At 40.8% G+C, this 13404-nt stretch overlaps 1 long non-coding RNA gene across 1 annotated transcript; it reads left to right on the forward strand.

Moving 5' to 3' along the window:
* Positions 1-295: 295 nt before the first annotated feature.
* Positions 296-13144, forward strand: LOC124176150. The gene is made up of 3 exons (XR_006869315.1): positions 296-334; positions 965-1414; positions 12971-13144. It is a non-coding gene; the product is annotated as an uncharacterized LOC124176150 (long non-coding RNA).
* The last annotated feature ends 260 nt before the right edge of the window (positions 13145-13404 follow it).

Below are 13404 nucleotides of genomic sequence, written 5' to 3' on the forward strand. Positions count from 1 at the left end.
GCCGTATCAAGGTAGCCGCAGGGGTGAGTGCAGGTACAGAGCTTGTCGTGGGGCGTAAGGAAGCTTGCACCGAGCTGCCTCGGCTTACGGGGGTTGCAACAAGATGGCGTCAAAGGCTTCCCGCCCAGAGCGTGCGTCGGGGATCCAGCGCGGTTCGGTTCCCGCCATGAGCCGATGACGCAGCGACGAGAGCCGAACGGCGCCGAACGGCGCCGATCTTTCCCGAATCGGGAACGCGGGCAGCTGTGAGACGGACAAAGAATACTCCGCGAGCGTAGAGTACAGTCACTGCGCGGCGAGCACGCACAGCACCGGGGCAGTCCGCCAACCAAAGGTACAATCAACCGAACCGGTGACACCGAGTCACGCTTTGCCAAATACGAACTAATCGTTAACATACCTATATCGCGTATTGTTATACGCATATGTATATGCATATGCATATATACATGTAGTGTAGTACATGCGTATATATGTATGTATATACGTAATAAACAAATCGACGATTAAACGGAAAAGTAAATAAAGAGAAGATTGAAAGAAAAAAAAAAAAAAAAAAGAAAAACAAGCGTGACCGACGGCCGGGGAGTTATTTATTTTTCTATTTTTTTTTTGTTTGTTTCGTCAATTCTTTGTCACATATTATATGTGTTTCGAAAAAGGGTGATCGATCTACGGAACAGGACGAAAACGGAGAGAGGGGGAGCGAGAGAGAGAGAGAGAGAGAGTGAGAGAGAGTGAAAAAAAAAAAAATCGAAGGATTATATGTATGCGTACATGGGTAAAGTTTCGACAAAACCGAAAATTAAGAACCATTAACAGACTACGGCGGTACCGGACGCCGCGCAACGTGCCAATGTGAAAACAGTGTGTTGTTTTTTTTTTGTTGTTGTTTTCGTTTTTGTTTCCTTTTTTTTTATCCTTCTAATCTTCTCAACTTCCGTTTCGTTTCGTTCGTTTTTAGCGGTTATTGTTTCGCTTTGTTTTACTCCTGGATTATTTACTGCGCAAAGAGGGGGGGAAAAAAAAGAAAATAAAAGAAAATCAAAACTTGGAGGAGTTGTAGTTTCTTTCGTTCTGCAAATTGTGCCGATGTACTGTGTCTAATACATTTAAAACAGAATACAAAAAAAAAAAGTTACTGGTGAAATTATAAAAATATAACAACAATAATAATACTATGCGGCAGTTCGATTTAATCGTTACACAGTGGATCGAGGAAAATACTGTTCATTAAGGACACAGCGACAACAGCAACATCAGTTACAACAGTTACAACAAGAACAAGAGCAACAAGCATCGACGACGACAGTAATTATTGTGCACTCGAAACGTAGGATGTGAATACGAATCTATGTATTCGCGCGGTACATACTTTCCTCAACAGATGAGAAAACACAGCACAGTTCAACAGGTTTTTAAATAATAATATATCTATGTATATATTATTACGTATGTTTTAAATTGCTAAATAATTGGTGTGGATCGTAATATCATTGTTCTCGTATTGCCTGACGAGAACTTTCCGACTCTGTTATCGGGGTGCAACGAAAAAAACGTGCGATTCTCTTTTACACGCGACAGGGATTATCCCTCGATGATCTTGACCTCACAGTGCATTATCAGGCCGGAAGAAAGGCCGAAACGGGGTTCGAGTTAGGAGAGTGCGAATTAAAGTTTGCTCGGAATATGTCTCTGCGTGTTAAATATTCGGTGCTGTTAGTCGAAACTACGATGATAATTGATCGCCGTCTCGCGCGTATTACAGACTTTGTTGCGTATAAAAGTTAATCAGCGAAGAGTTCCGCGTAACGTTTGTTTTTCCATATATGTAGCCATATTTTCCTACGTAAAAGTTTCGATTTTATACATATGTATGTACACATATCGCGTACGTATAGAATTACAATGACAATATCGATAAGCTTGTTGTAACCGCGCTAGTAATCTAATCGCTAAATCTGTTTCTACTTAGCGACTAATAATTATCGGCGACAACGAATCGCGACCCGGTTTTCTTCTGCTATTTATTTGCCTGGCTCTTTTTCGATCGCCGATATTACGCGTACCCTTTTGTCTTTTTGTTCTCGCTTATCTCCGCGATGCGACATCGACGTCATCGCGATCAAACTGACCAGCCCGAAACTCCCGATCAAGTCGGTCGTATCGTCGTTGCTTACAAGCCTTACAAGCCTTACAAAAACTCGTCATTTTTGTCGAATCGTCAAAAGTGCGACGGTGATAATGCCTTTCGGTCTATTCGCGGTTTCAAACTGCGTAATAAACCGCGTATTTACCATCGAATAATGATCCGTGAAATGCCGAAAGAGGGAAAACGTAGTTGCGGGATCTTCCCACATACGTAATACGTGTAAATATATTTCTCGTGTATTTTTCTCTCGATAGATTTCTCTAAGGGAATGCCCTGGTCGATTTCGACGTTTACGTGTATATTTACAAATATTCCACGTATTTTATACGCAAAAACGGCTTAATAGCCGCATTCTATAAACAATTTTGAACAAAAACACTCTATCACATCTTCATTTGCGTCAGAAATGAAGAAATGACACGGATTCGACGAATTTACGATTACATTGCGATTTCGTAGAAACCGTGCCGTTTCTTTATTTCCGCGACAGGTTGAAACGTGTCTCAGTGTTTTTGTCCAGAATTGCGTAAAGAATGGGATTGTTAAGCCCTTTCTTGCGTTTCAAGTACGTGGACTTCGGTATTTGGAGATACACGAGTGAACTTTGAAGTCGACTAGAGCAACCTTTAACACTTTCAAAAACTTGTGCCAGCAGTGAAAAAAATTTAACACGAAGAGCAGCGTACGTTGAAATTTAAAATCGAGGAGTTCTTGGGCGACGGGAATGAATCGAAAATTTCTGATCGCTGTTTATCTCTGAACGTAACGGGCGTATCGAGAAGTTAATGAAAACCGGACGATCGTCGAACCGCGGTTAACGATGGGCGAAAAAGAAACGAGATGAAAGAGAAGGAAGAAAAGGAGGAAAAAGGCCGAATATTCGAGTTTAACGCGTGTCGATTGGCCGCACCGCCCGGGCTTAACCGTTGAAGGGTATTAATCTGTGCTTTGGCGAACCAATTTAAATATCAGCCGGTTTAGTCGACGCAATTTTGTATCATTTCCGATATCTTGATGGTGTGTGGCTCGGTTTGAGGATCCCTCTTCCTCCCCCTCATCCTCGAACACACGCGCACTCGGCGGGCACGCTTTTAATAACGCCAAACTGCGACGTGTTTTTTCTCCTCTCCTCTCCTCACTTTCGCTATCCTGCGTATAAACATGCCGGCAGCACGCTCGCATGCACGAGCATTCGACGTGCACGATACGCATGCATGTGTATAGGGCATTCCGCGCCAACTCTACCTGTCTCTCGGAACCTCGCGATCTTCGATTCATCCCCCGTTGCATGCCGGTGGTCGTGGATTTTTCCGAGTCAGATTACTATTCCCGATTTCTAGGATCGAGAGAGAAAAGTTCGCGAAATTCTTGCTCGCGATTGACTTGATTTTTCGAAAACGAAAACAAAAAAGACCGCTTTTTTACGAACGCCTGGATTTTTTTTTTTTTTTGACGCGCCGCACTGCACTGATTTACGTTCTATAAACGGGAGGAATTCTGGGAAGTTTCTTTTCATCACGAGACTTGTAAAACTTCTTCTCGAGTCCGTCTCTGCAGCTATAATTCGCGCGACGAAAGTTCGTTTGTACTCGTAAGGAAAAATTGGTCAAATTTTTGAACCAGCAACAAAACTGCGCGCGACATTTCTCTCTTCTACCCGCGATATTTAACGGACGTAAAATTGTACTCGCGCTGTGACATCTTTTTACGGCTTTCGACACGATTAATAACAGATTTCTTCTTGAGGCTGAAGCTGGCAGCCAGAATTAGCAGCCAAACGTTGTGATACTCATTCGAATAATGTAACGAAGTCAAAAATATCAATTTTGTGACGTATCTTCGACTCCCGATAGTTTTATAGAATTATAAGGATAAAATTGAACTGCATTTTTCTGTTTCCAAAACGTGTTCAAACTGTTTGAAGATAGAAAAATGCAGTTCAGTTTTATCCGCACACTTTAAAAGTATCGGGGGTCGAAGATACTTGAAAAAATTTTTATTCTCAAACTTAATCACCTTATTCGAATAAATATCAAAACGTTTGGCTACTCGTGCTGAATCACGAATACATTTGACAAGGAATCAGATATCGCCAAGATTCAGTCACAGTTTTATCGAATATCGTGCAGTTTGGTTAATATCGTGACGAAGAAAATTGCCTTCTCGATTTGCACAAACTTCATCGATCCAGACGTTCAACTTTGAAATTCTCTCGTATCTGTTTCTCTAGAGGATGCGTCCAACCTTCGATCCTCTCGCCCCTTTCTCTCTCTCTCTCTCATCTTTCTCTCCACGCCTACGTACGCATTATACGTAAACAAGTTGTACGTACGAAGCGTGTGCAAGGATGCAAAAGCATGCGAAAAAAGCACGCACGCGACTCGTTCCTTCGGACATCAGCCTCGCCGTTTCGACTTAGTCCGAGTCGGAATCGCTCGCTGCTGCTGCTGCTGCTGCTGTTGTTACTGCTGGTGTGGATGAGACTACGAAAGAGAGAGAGAGAGAGAGAGAGGGAGAGAGAGGGAGAGAGAGTGTCGAGTGTGGGACCTTGAATCGGGCAGCCTTTGTCGAGGGACGCTGCCGCCGCCGTTTGCCGCTTGCTTCTTCTTCACGAGGTCGGCGAAAGTGTACCCGAACATTTTTTTGCTCCCGTCTTGCATATTTCCTCTCCCCGCCTTTCCCACCCCCTCACCGGCACTCTCTCCTCGTTTTTCGCCTTCGCGATTTTTTTATTTGGGGTATATATATTTTTTTTCTAATTTTAAATTTCTTTTTGTTTTCACCGCTCGATTTTTCATTTCCTCTCTTGCTCTTCCTGTTCGTTCTTTTTACACTCTTATTCTTCTCATACGTCGCTGGCTGCTGCACCGGCTCTCGATCCTCGACTTCCTTCGCCTCGTTCACTTTTCTTTCTTCTTTTCGTTAAATCCCCCCCCTTTTTTTTTTCTTTTTTCTTTTTCATACACCACTCCGCCACGTTTCTTCGCTTTTGCCTCGCCATGCCTACTCCCGCCATTTTCCTCTCTCGCGTTGCAGTGGAATTAGATCCGCGACATCGAAAAGAATCTCTTCTGCAGCGTTATTGCAGATTTATTTTCGTTCCGTGTTTTTGTGGTATTTTGTAGGTGTTCAGGAGATTATTTGATGCAGCTAAATTGTGAAAAAATTTAATCTGGTTACTATAAATATACACAACTTATAACATGCATATTAACATTCGAGTTTGCCGTCGGTTAAATTCACCTGAATTTCATCGCAATTTTATCATTCTTTCTCTTTATCAACGCTCTCTCATTCCTCATGCTTCCTCCACTCTTCCTCTTTCGTACAACGTACATAACTCAATTAATTCTCGGCACCTAGTTTCAAGCTGTAAAATTATCGTTGCGATTGTAGCCGCGTATCTTGTTATAATTTCAACAAAACCGACCAATTCTTTGTTCCGTGATTCCTGAAAAGATATCCCAAGTCAAAAATGAAATTGAGAATGAAATTTCGTTCACTTTGTATTCTTACTTTCATATTCTTCATCACAGTTGAAACCGATCGTGTTCGTCGCGTCAGATTGTAAATTAACGAATAATATTGGAGACAATTGATACTTATCCGTAATGTATATCACACACACGAAACTCTTGCTTACGAATAACCATGCCCGGAATGTTTATAAAATGTGAAATTTCCCAAGCCTCTCAAGCGGTAAATCTGAAGAAACATTTATCTCGTCCAGCCTTGTTTGCCGTGCATGGAAAATAAGAATAAAAATTTGAGTCCCGTATTCGGCGGACGGGATTTCGGGTGTGGGGTGAAAATTTGAAAATACAGTACCTGCGGTAGTATATAATCCTGTGTACAAAGCCGTAATAAACGTAAATTAATAAAAGCCGGAGCGCCCCTGCAACGCGCAGGTGACAATTACACCCTACTGCACGGTGAAATTTTTCCGCGTTGTTAAAAACGAGGAACTAACGAAGAAATAAGGAACCTTTTTCCCCGCAGACTAAACCACCGGCCTCTACGCCAATGCCGTGGCGGCTACGTTAGCGCGAAGGGCACAATGCGTTACGCAGTATTGAATTTTTGTACGACGAGACCCGCTGGCTATAGTTGGTGCAGCGAAAGTGCACTGCAAACATCTGCGCCGGGCTCAAGTTTGTCTGACCGTCTACCGAGCGCCCAGAAAGAGAGCGAAACGGAGAGGGAGAGAGAGAGAGAGAGGGAGGGAGAGAGAAGGAGGGAGGCTGGGGAAACCCTGCGCTACGTTTCGAGTACCTTGAACCGTATTACGCTACGTAGTATTCTTGTGCCTATTTATACGTGACGTAGAACAAGCGTGCAGAGGGAGACGTTATCACTTGGGGAGTGAATTTGCGGGTTGAAAAATTTTGGAAACCGCTTCGATAATTGCCGATTGATCGCAGAAAACCGAGAAATTTGGTGTATCGAAAAAGGCGTTGCCCAAAAAGCGTGGAAATTGAAATTGTATTCTTTCTTATAATTATTATTTTTTTTTTTTTATTCTCTTACCAATGTATGACGTACGTAGAACAAATCAATTTCCTGTAAGGTGTTGGGATTCTTTTCTTTCTTTCTTTTTTTTTATTTCATTTCAAGTCCTGTCCGAAAAATTTTGGGTTATTAATTATAACTTGTACGAAGTTGCAGAAATTAGTCTCCGAAACCTTTGTTCTCTACGGATGATAATGTAAAAAAAAGAAGGCATAAATCCTACTTTTCAAAGTCGCGAAAATAATTTTTATCATTCTATCTTTTTCCCTTCGTGATTTCAAATTACTCCTCCCTCCCTACCTCCGCGTTTATGTGTTTGGCGTTTTTTTTTACCCGGGCAGCACCCATACACGCATTTTATACCTTATATAATAATGCGAAGTGAAAAACAGTCTTTAAGCCGTGATTCATTGGTCGTTTGTTCTTCCTCCTTCTTTCCTTCGCATTCAACCTCGTGAACCCCGAGTACAAATCATTTTAATCCGTACCAAAAGAAAAGAGCGAAATGAAAAAAAAAAAAAAAAAAAAAACAAAAAAGGAAATTATAGGCAAACGCTATTAAATCTCTTAAATTAACACACGCGCAGAAATCAACGCGTTTCCGATTCATTTCAAATTTTTCAATTTCAAATTCGTGAATTGTTTTTTACCTCGCGTGGCAGTTATAGACTTTGGAAAAGAAACATTTTCCCTCGATAGGTACATTTAAGGGTTTTTACATTCATGAATCCGTACATGTTGTATTATGCAGAATTCAATTGCGACGCGTCAGTCTCGCTTGTAACACGCCGCCGGACACTTTCTTCAACGGTCTCGAATCACTTCGTTATTTTTCTGTTTCCAGCAGCCAATCTCCTGATCAATACTAAAGAGTACGTCCATAAATATTCATGTCTGCGTTGCGTGCGAGGCGAACCAAAACAAATAGAAATTGTAAAATGGTTTGTTATATCTATCTGCGGGCTTTCGATGCTGCCGAAAGCGCATTTTTTGAAACATTGGTAAATTGCACGGAAGTGCGTCGAACTGTCGAACTGAAAATTGTTTGTAAATTCTCTAAACCTTTTTCTGTCCGTTTCAAATTAGGGGATCAAGTCTGCGTGGGGATTTGCCCCAGAGCTTATTTTCGTGCCCCGATCACCACACCGTGAAAAACTTTGAAATTCAGGATTTCTCTTCATCCGTCAGACTTTATGATTTTACCCTAGATTCAAAGGCGTAAAGGCGTGCCTGAAAGTAACTTAACCGATGTCAGACTCATCCCTCAACCCTTCCTGACACGTGTATCTATGCGTCAGAAATATTCGGAAATCGTCAACTGCAGCACTGTAATTCAGGGGAGAATTAATCAGTCTCCGTTTTCAATAAATTTTTCCAATCAATTGTTAGAATGTGATTTTCCCTTCATTGCCTGCATATTTTCTCAAATACTTATCGTAAATAATAATTAAACAAACTTCGGTTTTACATTTAACTCACTTTCATTTATAAATTTAAATGCGAAACTGAAGTTTGTTTAATTGTCATTTACAATAAATGTTTGAGAAAACGGGTAAGTTTTCTTAAAATCTGAAATATCGTTCTGCTTTCTACAAAAGTATCTGAGAAAACTAATTTTCACTTTATTACTGACGTGGAAGAAATCAAAACATGACATCTGTTATAGAACACATACTAAAAATTCGCGATAACCGATGTTACGTGCAATATGTATTTCTGTCGATATTGTTATTCCATATGTTTACCAGTACGAAATTCGCTGACCGTGTACTGCGAAAGATAGTTATTAATTGTATTTTTCGGGCCTACAAGCTCAAGTCCGAAATTCCTCACTACAGACTAAGTCGCCAGCGGCTTGTCGCTTCTACGCATCCCGTATATCTGCATGTGTGAGTTTTGCTGCGTTACGCGTAGATCCGCGACCTTTAAAGACTAAAGTTCGCGGGGTATTCATTCAGTCCTGAGGATTTATGGTTACTAGGAAAGTTCAATTGCCTTGCGACTCGCGTTTTGCTCCCCTTACTCGCCGAGTCTCTCTTACTCTATCCCTCGTTATATATCCAGAGGTATATTATGTGCGCCCGCACACCAGTGACACAACGCGATCGTCATCACCGCGGGGGTTCGAAAGCTCCGCAGTAACTCCCAAGTGTTGTATAATAAACTTGCCGAGAAATCGCTTGAGATTTTGGATTTCAGGTTTACTCATCGTTTCGAAATCAAGTCAGCATCTCGTGAAAATCCTGCATTGCCGTGATCGTTAAGCTATCGGGTAAAAACTGCGAATTCAGGCAAAAGTTTCAGGGATGATTTTCAACCAGTTATGGAATTTTAGAACGGTGTAACGGAAAGAAATAGAAAAGAACTTTCACCACGTAAAGTAATTTTAAGAACAATCTTTTGTCCAGGCGATCCGTTTTCCATGATCATTAGACGAATCGCAAACGCGTTTTTGAAAACCGATTGATTCGAAGCTTTATTTATTGGATACTCGAATTGGCACTATTAGTTCGAATTTTAGTCAGGGAAAGTTTGTAATCTGGTTCGGGAAAAGTCCAGGGAATTTTTTTCGACACCATGTTCGCGTATATTTTCTCACATCTTGGAATCCATTTTAACATCTACCGTTAAATGGTAAAACGGGACCCTTGGTGTTCGAAACTGTATCGAACAGTTTTGAAAAATCGTAAACCGAATCAAGTTGGTATAATTGTTCGATCGTTCGGAAATTCTTCAGGTACGAACTATTTTCACTTCTTTCACGAATAGACAAACTTTACACGCCGTGCCGAACGTTTCTCTCAATGTTTTACTACGTATGTACCTGCAACTTCAGTCTCATCATTTTTCGTACCAATTATATATATATAATTAACGAACCGATGACCTGTGAAATCGGGAGGTGGTGCAGTACATGTAATAAATCTAGAGTAGGTACATTCCAGCGCCTCTAGGAATGCGTTACACGTGTGCAAGTAAGTTGAGATACCGCTTCCGTACGAATTACGCAGGTAAACAACAAGCGGTGCAAGCTGCGGGGCGATCTAGCGAAAGCACGAGGTCGCCAAAGTTATTACACGGGGCTCTGGGTACAAACCGTTACACGCGCACCTTCCTTACATCGTAATATGCGTATGGCTATGCATCTACGCGTCTACATACCCCATGCCCACGTGATATTCGCACGGGTGTTGCACCCACACCTCGGGAACTCCGTCTAATGTATTTGTACCTCGCGCATTTCCTTTTTCGCCTCATGTATACGTATAGGTATGCACGTATTTACGAGTATATATATATATATATATATACATACGTACCCCCAATTTTCGAGGGGGCATCCATGTATTATCCCCGTGTAACTACGTAGGTGTAGACACGGTATCGGTATAGGTACACTATACTTGGTATATAGGTGTATGAAGTTCCCCATGTACATGGATGTGAATTTATGTGTGTATGCGTGTATATATATTATTATATGTGTATATATATATATATATGTGCGAACGGCGAGGAGAAAGGCGAACATGGTAAGCACATAGAACCGAGCTTGCACATAACACATTGAAAGTGAGAGTGAGAGGGAGAGTTAGAGGAAGCCCAACACCGGTCGATATTTCACCGTGGCTGGGCGACGCGACGCTCTCTCTTGTGTGCTGCACAGGATGATGATATTGCAGGGAAAAGTACGACACGAATAACGCTTGAACAATTCGTAATTGTAGGGCAAGGATACGAAATTCCGATATCGTTTTAGTCAAACTGTTACGGAATATAACGTCAAAGATTTTTTTTTTTGTCTTCATTTCTCTCTTATTCGTCATTTTTTACTCCATCTTTTGTGGAGCAGTTTTGTTTACCGCAAGTTTTTCAGGTGAAATATTTATACCAATTGTTTTACTGTAACAATTTATTGTACCGAATCAGTAAGGGTATAACGTATATGAAACTAACCGGACGTTGACACAAAAAATTTTTAAAATCGTAAACCTTGCAGTAGTTTTATATCGGAGAAAAAAACGTGGGATCATTGAGGACATGTGTTACTGAAATTTCGTCCTTGCCAAGGAAATTCGAAAAACTTGACGATAGCTTGAAAATCAGGTACGAAAAATTCACTTTTAAGTTGTTTTTTTTTTACATACGAAACGGCGAAAGTGAATACATGGAAAAAAATAATTGAAACAAAAAATAATGAATTAACACCGGTAGGTATTCCGAGGAGGTTATGAACTGTGAAATTTTTCAGAAATTCGGGAAGTTTGCTCGAAAGTTATGAATTTCAAAATACTGTATACTAATGACCCTGACGGAAACTTGACAACCTTTTTCATCTACGTCACAACGAGTTTCAAATTTCATTGACTTGCAAATGAGGTTCCTTAAGCGACATAAAATTTCAAGAGTAACCTCTTAATACTGAAATTAGTGAACAGATTTTTTTTCCCTCTTTTTCCTTTTCTTTTCGATCTGGCCGTCGCTTTTGTGCATGGGAAGCGAAACTCTTCATCAGAGTTTTGAACCCCCGTCGTACTCGTCGTCGGATCGATTTTTCACCAAAGACTACAGCTCGCGAAATTTTCGAGATAACGTTTGTTTTTTCATTTATTTTCTGAATGCTATGCAACAAACAAAAGCGCTGTTTCTTTTGCCCATATCTACGGAAGAGTCGAGGAATTACTATTCAGTATACTTGGAGCCATTCTAATACGAAATTTCGCGAAATATGTTGTTGACCGTACGATCTTTTAACTCTTCAATAATTATATCAATCGACTGTTTATAATTATAATATTAGAGAATTTTTATTACTTTTTTAACTTGCCGCGTTTTCTCGATTATCGGTAATTATCTACGAATACGGGACGACGAAATTAATCTCGGTGTAAATTTGTGTGCCCAAGATACGAACGTTACATCCAGTAGTTATATCTACGACCTTTTGCCATCTAATTATTAAAATTTTCAAAAATACCAATGTAGCTGGATGTTACAAAAACATGACTTTGCTCCTGAGAATTTTCAATACGAAAACTGCAGTATTTCGGTAAAACAGTTGTCCGTGTTCTCTTCGCCGTTCCATCATCACCTGATACGTACCAAGAACGAGCTTGAATGGTCGAGCGATGGTTGCTTCGCGAGAACCGAACGGCGCATCTCCGCGAGCTCCGTGATTCGTTGTCCCTTGAGGCTCGCTCGCTGCAAGAATCCTACATCATGAATGAAGCGCTACACGCTACACTCGACGCTCGCGTACACACCTCGTGGCCGCAAGCATTACGCTCCGATGCACGTACGCGTATCCAAATATACGTATATGTGCATATACGTGTACACAACGGATGCACACGCGATGTGGCAAAGCGTGTAAAAGCGTCTCGCTCTCTCTCTCTCTCTCTCTCGCGCGCTCTCTCTCGCTCTCTCTTCGCATGTATCGTGACACGGCGCTACGTACAACCGAAGAAGAGGAGAGCGGCCGGCGATACCGTCGACGATGGTGCAGGACCTACGTCACGTGATGGGAGCAGAGCCGAGTCCCTCGCGGGCGTCGCGACGCCTCCTCCGTCAGTAGACAGCCGAACAATTTGGCTTCCTGAGCGAGGCCTGCGGCCGATGGCCAACCACCCTCCCCTTTGACGGGTCTAACCTAACGCGTGACGCCTGCCGGATTTGTACCGTGAATATCGAACCTCGATCCGAGAGCTTTGGGCCTTGAAAATTGAGTTGTATTACACAATTAGTTGGGGTGGTGCTTCTCGTTATCTTACGCCTCTCACGCCTCGATTCGAAATTCCGAGTCAGTTACCGAATTTCACAAATTTGAAAGATGACATGATTTGCGATTCATTGAACAGAGGTCAGCGAATCAGAGATTTTTTAAAACTCGGAAAGGGTTTCTGTTAATCGAGGCTAAAGTTAATAGCGTTTTTGTAATGATTAACGTTTCGGATAAATCGTTATTTCTCAATTCCAGGAATGTATCTAATTCGGTGAATAAAACAAGGGAAACGCTTGACTACTTCAAAGTCACTGCAAATTAGCAAAATAGTGATTTCTCCGCCGAATGTTTCGTTACCTTAACGTTACTAACTTCGCTCTCGTCATTTTAGCCCCCTTTAGTTTATTTTATACATTTCTGCTACGATCAGACGGACATGAAACGAGTATAAAAGAAACGAGGAAAGGAGACAACATTTTTATTTGCTATGTATGTGTGTACATATGATACGGAAATGATGAAAGATCGATGTTAAGCTTTTACATGATTTTTTAATAACGAAAGTTTTGTATTTTCTTTTGTTTCAGATCGTACAAATCTACCGCCTTCTAAAACAAGCCACATTAACCTCAAGTGATTTCTATTTTCTTACGAAACGCGAAAGAATGAATTAGTGTGTGTATACATGTTGTAATCTTGTATTTCAAGAGCTTAGGGTTCAGAGAAGATTTCAAGAAGAAAGTAAACGAGACGAAAATAAAATTAATACGTTAATAATAATAGTAATAATAATAATATTATCAATAATAATAATAATAATAATAATATTATCAATAATAATAATAATATTAATAATATTAATAGTAGTAATAATAATAATAACAACAACAATAACAATAATAATATCCATAACAACAATAACAGAAACAACAACAACAACAACAACAACAAAACAATAATACAAACAAACAAGAGCTATAGCAACGTATCTATCTATGTATCTATCTATATCTATATATCT

The sequence above is a fragment of the Neodiprion fabricii genome, chromosome 1 (genome assembly GCF_021155785.1).
Source record: "Neodiprion fabricii isolate iyNeoFabr1 chromosome 1, iyNeoFabr1.1, whole genome shotgun sequence".
Lineage (NCBI taxonomy): Eukaryota > Metazoa > Arthropoda > Insecta > Hymenoptera > Diprionidae > Neodiprion > Neodiprion fabricii.